Source organism: Salvelinus sp. IW2-2015, unplaced genomic scaffold, assembly GCF_002910315.2.
Source record: "Salvelinus sp. IW2-2015 unplaced genomic scaffold, ASM291031v2 Un_scaffold3829, whole genome shotgun sequence".
NCBI lineage: Eukaryota > Metazoa > Chordata > Actinopteri > Salmoniformes > Salmonidae > Salvelinus > Salvelinus sp. IW2-2015.
In genome coordinates, this window is record NW_019945103.1 from 36,729 (window position 1) to 43,185 (window position 6,457).

Consider the following 6,457-nt stretch of genomic DNA (forward strand, 5'->3'; position numbering starts at 1 on the left):
CTACGTATGACCTGCCCACAGCACTGATACCACACAGCTACTGAACAGCACCAGTCATCTGACCGCATATACACAGCTCTCGAAACACACTAGCTTCTGACATACTCATCCCAGCACTTGAAGCCCTCTCATACTTATACTGACGTATCCTCATTTACACACCAGCACTGACCCACACAGCTTACTGACGCCACACAGCTACTGACCCACATTAGCTATCTGACAGTCAAGCTTAATCCCACAGCAGTCTATCTGGCGAACCACACACCTCTCGACTATCACAGCTAACTAGACCTACACAGCTGACTGACCACACGACTACTGAACACACACGCGACTACTCCACCACAGCTACGTGACCCATTCACAGCTCTGACAGCCACACGACACCTGAACTCACCAGCTTCTCGAACACTATCTACTCTACCACAACAGCTTCTTGATCCTAGCTACTGAACCTGTATCATCAGGGCTAACTGACCTATCACCAGCATCTGACTTCTTACAGCAGCTACTGGGGACATCCGCACAGCTACGTAACCACAAACAGCACTCTGCACACACAAGCTACATGTAACCACACATCTCATAAATCGCTACTGATACCAACATCAGTAACCTGTACCTATCACATGCTTACTGACCTATACAGCTACGATCTAACAGACCTAGCTGTAACCATCACAGGCTACTGAATCCACACATGCTAATCGAACTAACACAGCTAACCTGAACGACACAAGCTCTGAATCTCCACACTTTCAGCTACTGACACACCAGCTACTGAACCCACACATACTCGAACCACACAGCTACTAGAGCCTACACAGCTCTGTACTACCAGCGAGTCTGACTACCTACACAGCTCTCGACAACCATCACAGCTACCTACGAACCACACAGCTACCCGCAACCAACAGCTGACCAGGAACCGACATCAGAACTTACCGACCAGAACACACAGCGTACGAACCACACCTTCGCACGCTACCGACCCACACATGCTACTGAGCTAGCCCAGCTACTGAACCACACAGCTAGCTACATCCTGGACCAGGCAGCCACATAGACGACACTAGAGGGTGTGTTTACCATTTGAACTCTAGTCCTTCTTTTGCTCATCAGATATGAAGCAGCGACTCAAAACTAAGAACTATGGGCTAAAACACGCACCTAAGCTCCTTGCTGAATTCACATAAAATTAGACAAACTTAAGTTGAAGCTCAGGAAGTTCTACATACGCACTAAGGCATAATTGAGCTTCTATTCGTTTTCATTAGTCCACAGTAAACGTACTCCATATATCGGACTAACCTTGAAACGCTCAGCAGAAGAGCCACTCAGTCTAAACCCCGCCAGATAAAACGAGCGTGCAAACTGTACCTAATACCCGCCTATTTATTCGTATCTCGGGTGAAATAGACATCTACCCTGCCCATTACTCACACCTCCAGGTGTTGTGTACACGTATCGTTCCAGCGGCATCTTGTCGGTCGTTTTTACACTTGTTACTTCGACATCCATGTTTGCACTCGTCTTCTGGCGTAGCACGACTCGTAACATTTCCATGGGTGTACTAAGAAACCCTCAATCAGCCTTCCTATTGTCTGCACAAAAACCTACTTCACCCAGGTGAAACACATTTAGTCTCATATTTATCCTTGGAATTAAAACCTACTTTACTCGTACATCACTCCCGTCCTTTACTGTATCATTAGAAAAATACCCTCAATCTTAGCTGTGACAGTAAATCTGTTTGCGAAAGTTCGTGTCGTTTCTCTTATTTATGTTATAAGTATATTTGGTTAAACCATTTGTACGGCACTAGAATATATAGGTATAAGTTATTTCTTTTGTGCTATATAGGTCATTTCTGGTCTATCAATGCAAACGTCATTTTTTGATATGACTGTGCCTTCATTAAGTATGATCCGCCATCACTTTTCGATTCTAAATGCACACTTGTGTTTTCGCTGTCCAGTATGCTACTACCCTCGCCCATTCTTGAATCTCTAATTAACCCGACTGCACCCATGGCGGCAGTCTAGTCAGCAATGTTGATCGATCAGACATATCGCTTTCTTAGCGCTCACGATTCATTTATTTCATCTTTTGTTTTTATTTTAGTTGATACGAGTTTCGTCTCCTATCCAGCACTTACACTCTCACAGTGGTTTACTGCGGTCTGTATGGTGAAGCCTTGTGTTAGATGTAGCCAAACTCTCTAAATACAAGCGTTGGGAAGCGGTTTACTTATAGGTAGTCAGAAAATGGTAACAATTCCTCCATATGGCAACATATTCTTGGTGAGTCATTCCTTAGCAAGTAGCCAATAGAGCAATTGCATTCGTTCCCGTCTTTTTCATCATTGATAATGTACATCTGTCAGCGCATTTGTGTTTTGTTGTGCAGCATACAACTACATTACGCTTAATATATTAGATGGCGGCTATGTAAGTAAATTAGCTACCCCACACAAACTGGTGCACAGATTGACCTTGTGTATTTGACTAAGTTGCTTTATAATTTCAGCTTCTTCTAATAGTTCACACAGATTCCCAGATTATCTATCAGTACATGTGTGTGAGATGAGATTATAATCTGGCAAAGGAGAAAGTGCTCACTCTTACACACTGATCGTAACTAAGCAATGATATTTAACACTGATATACATTTTGGAAGAGCAATAAGCTTTTATGTGACATTTTTTCTTATTTCTCTACTAGTACAATCGCTTACTGGTATTCTTCTTATTTCAGCTGACACACGTTGTTTAGGATACGAATGGACCACACTTTGTTTAACACTTTACCATGTTGCACGGTGAGAGGCATTAAATTTTTTATGTGTGTTGCACGCCTATATGATGATGGAAAAAATGAAGGATCTGGTCTGCAGAGTTGGCCATGAATTCCTGACTGGCACCATAATTAATAGCCTACGCTTTAACAAACTGCTCTCACCAACTGTTGGGCTATTATGAGGCAATGTAGCATGTTGCCAAATCAATGTTTAGGAGGACTTGTTGATTGCTGATAGTTTATTATTCATTGAAAACCTCCCTCTCTCCCTCTAGGGAGTTATTTGTTGTAGTCCAGAGTGGTATCGAACAGGTGTATCAGGATGGATATCCGCGGGGCGGTGGACGCTGCAGTGCCCACTAACATCATCGCTGCCAAGGCTGCGGAGGTCAGAGCCAACAAGGTCAACTGGCAGTCATACCTGCAGTGAGTACACCTTCGTCATCATCCTCTTCGTTCCTCCTGTCACCATTTATCTTCCTACTCATCAGTTGTCTTTAAGACTCTAGCCTATGATTTCTTTGAATGTCTTTGATCTCTGGTCTTTCGTACATACTAAACAAAAGTAGCTGATGGGTTATCTTTGGTTCTCTGTTCTGTGACTCAATACCTTGTGAATGTTAGTTCCTTTTGTCTGTAGATTTGTAACTCAGACCTTTAACTTCAGGCTGTCGAGGGCCTTAGTGGCCTCACTACATCATCACGGACTGGAAATGGAACCAGGTTGTATAGTGCTGGTATGTTCCAGTGTGAATGTCAGCTTTGGATAAGATGCTCTCTCTGTAATTAGGAACTGACTGTTAATAGAGAAGTCAAAAGCCCTGACATCCCATAATAGATCAGACCAAGGCTTAACATTGAACTTTTTTAGCCACAGAAGTATGACAGATTTTTGTTTTACTTTTACTGAAAATGGTTACCTTTGCTTTAAGAAACTCAACAGGAGAGAGGTCAGGAATACTGGGAAAAATGGGTTTTGTACTTGGAAAAGGTCTAATTCAAAGATGCCAATGTAACTAAATATGATGATATGATGATGAAGGTATGAAGTGCACTGTAACTGCCAGATCTTTTTTGTTATTTTATTTTACTTTATTTGTACTTTGTGTTCCTACAATAAAAACAAAGTATAAAATAAATAAATGGTGTTGTATGATAAAAGCAACCACTTCACAAAGTAACCATTGTTATCACTGGTCTCGACAATGGAAGACAGCTGATCTCTGATCCCATGTATTATATTTCCTGCTGTGTGTCCTTGAGCAAGGACTTAACCCCCCACAAAGTAAAATACTGCGCTCATTGGCTACTGTATAAAACACATGTGGTCTGTCAACCTTCCATCTGGAGAGATACTGGGTGTGCAGGCTTTTGATTCAAACCCTGCTCAAACAAACCAGAGTGATCTTTATCAAGGTCCTGTTGAGCAGCTGATTTTTTTAAATTTATTTTTTACAATGTGGTGTGTTTGAGCAGGGTTGGAGTAAAAGCTTGCACCCCCAGTAACCCTACTGGAGGATGGTTGGCCACCTTGCACCCCCAGTAACCCTCCTGGAGGATGGTTGGCCACCTTGCCCCCCAGTAACCCTCCTGGAGGATGGTTTGGCCACCTTGCACCCCCAGTAACTCTCCTGGAGGATGGTTGGCCACCTTGCACCCCCAGTAACTCTCCTGGAGGATGGTTGGCCACCTTGCACCCCCAGTAACCCTCCTGGAGGATGGTTGGCCACCTTGCACCCCAGTAACCCTCCTGGAGGATGGTTGGCCACCTTGCACCCCCAGTAACCCTACTGGAGGATGGTTGGCCACCTTGCACCCCCAGTAACCCTCCTGGAGGATGGTTGGCACCTTGCACCCCCAGTAACCCTCCTGGAGGATGGTTGGCCACCTTGCACCCCCAGTAACCCTCCTGGAGGATGGTTGGCCACCTTGCACCCAGTAACCCTACTGGAGGATGGTTGGCCACCTTGCACCCCAGTAACCCTACTGGAGGATGGTTGGCCACCTTGCACCCCCAGTAACCCTCCTGGAGGATGGTTGGCCACCTTGCACCCCAGTAACCCTCCTGGAGGATGGTTGGCCACCTGCACCCCCAGTAACCCTCCTGGAGGATATTTGGCCACCTTGCACCCCCAGTAACCCTCCTGGAGGATGGTTGGCCACCTTGCACCCCCAGTAACTCTCCTGGAGGATGGTTGGCCCCTTGCACACCCAGTAACCCTCCTGGAGGATGGTTGCACCTTGCACCCCCAGTAATCCTCCTGGAGGATGGTTGGCCACCTTGCACCCCAGTAATCCTCCTGGAGGATGGTTGGCCACCTTGCACCCCCAGTAACCCTCCTGGAGGATGGTTGGCCACCTTGCACCCCCAGTAACCCTCCTGGAGGATGGTGGCCACCTTGCACCCCCAGTAACCCTCCTGGAGGATGGTTGGCCACCTTGCACCCCCAGTAACTCTCCTGGAGGCTGGTTGGCCACTTGCACCCCCAGTAACTCTCCTGGAGGATGGTTGGCCACCTTGCACCCCCAGTAACTCTCCTGGAGGATGGTTGGCCACCTTGCACCCCCAGTAACTCTCCTGGAGGATGGTTGGCCACCTTGCCCCCAGTAACCCTCCTGGAGGATGGTTGGCCACCTTGCACCCCCAGTAACTCTCCTGGAGGATGGTTGGCCACCTTGCACCCCCAGTAACTCTCCTGGAGGATGGTTGGCCACCTTGCACCCCCAGTAACCCTCCTGGAGGATGGTTGGCCACCTTGCACCCCCAGTAACCCTCCTGGAGGATGGTTGGCCACCTTGCACCCCCAGTAACCCTCCCTGGAGGATATTTGGCCACCTTGCACCCCCAGTAACCTCCTGGAGGATGGTTGGCCACCTTGCACCCCCAGTAACTCTCCTGGAGGATGGTTGGCCACCTTGCACACCCGTAACCCTCCTGGAGGATGGTTGGCCACCTTGCACCCCCAGTAATCCTCCTGGAGGATGGTTGGCCACCTTGCACCCCAGTAATCCCCTGGAGGATGGTTGGCCACCTTGCACCCCAGTAACCCTCCTGGAGGATGGTTGGCCACCTTGCACCCCCAGTAACTCTCCTGGAGGATGGTTGGCCCACCTTGCACCCCCAGTAACCCTCCTGGAGGATGGTTGGCCACCTTGCACCCCCAGTAACTCTCCTGGAGGCTGGTTGGCCTACTTGCACCCCAGTAACTCTCCTGGAGATGGTTGGCCACCTTGCACCCCCAGTAACTCTCCTGGAGGATGGTTGGCCACCTTGCACCCCCAGTAACTCTCCTGGAGGATGGTTGCCCACCTTGCACCCCCAGTAAACCCTCCTGGAGGATGGTTGGCCACCTTGCACCCCAGTAACTCTCCTGGAGGATGGTTGGCCACCTTGCACCCCCAGTAACTCTCCTGGAGGATGGTTGGCCACCTGCACCCCCAGTAACCCTCCTGGAGGATGGTTGGCCACCTTGCACCCCCAGTAACTCTCCTGGAGGATGGTTGGCCACTGCACCCCAGTAATCCTCCTGGAGGATGGTTGGTCATCCATTACTTTCTTAGTGCCTCCTTTTGCCCTCAGAACAGCCTCACTTCGTTGTGGCTCGGACTCTACAAGGTGTTAAAGCGTTCCACAGGGATGCTGGCCCATGTTGATT

At 48.3% G+C, this 6,457-nt stretch overlaps 1 pseudogene; it reads left to right on the top strand.

The window, feature by feature from the left end:
- Positions 1–3,080: 3,080 nt before the first annotated feature.
- LOC112076547 (V-type proton ATPase subunit H-like) overlaps positions 3,081–6,457 on the top strand; it is a 30,493-nt pseudogene continuing 27,116 nt past the window's right edge.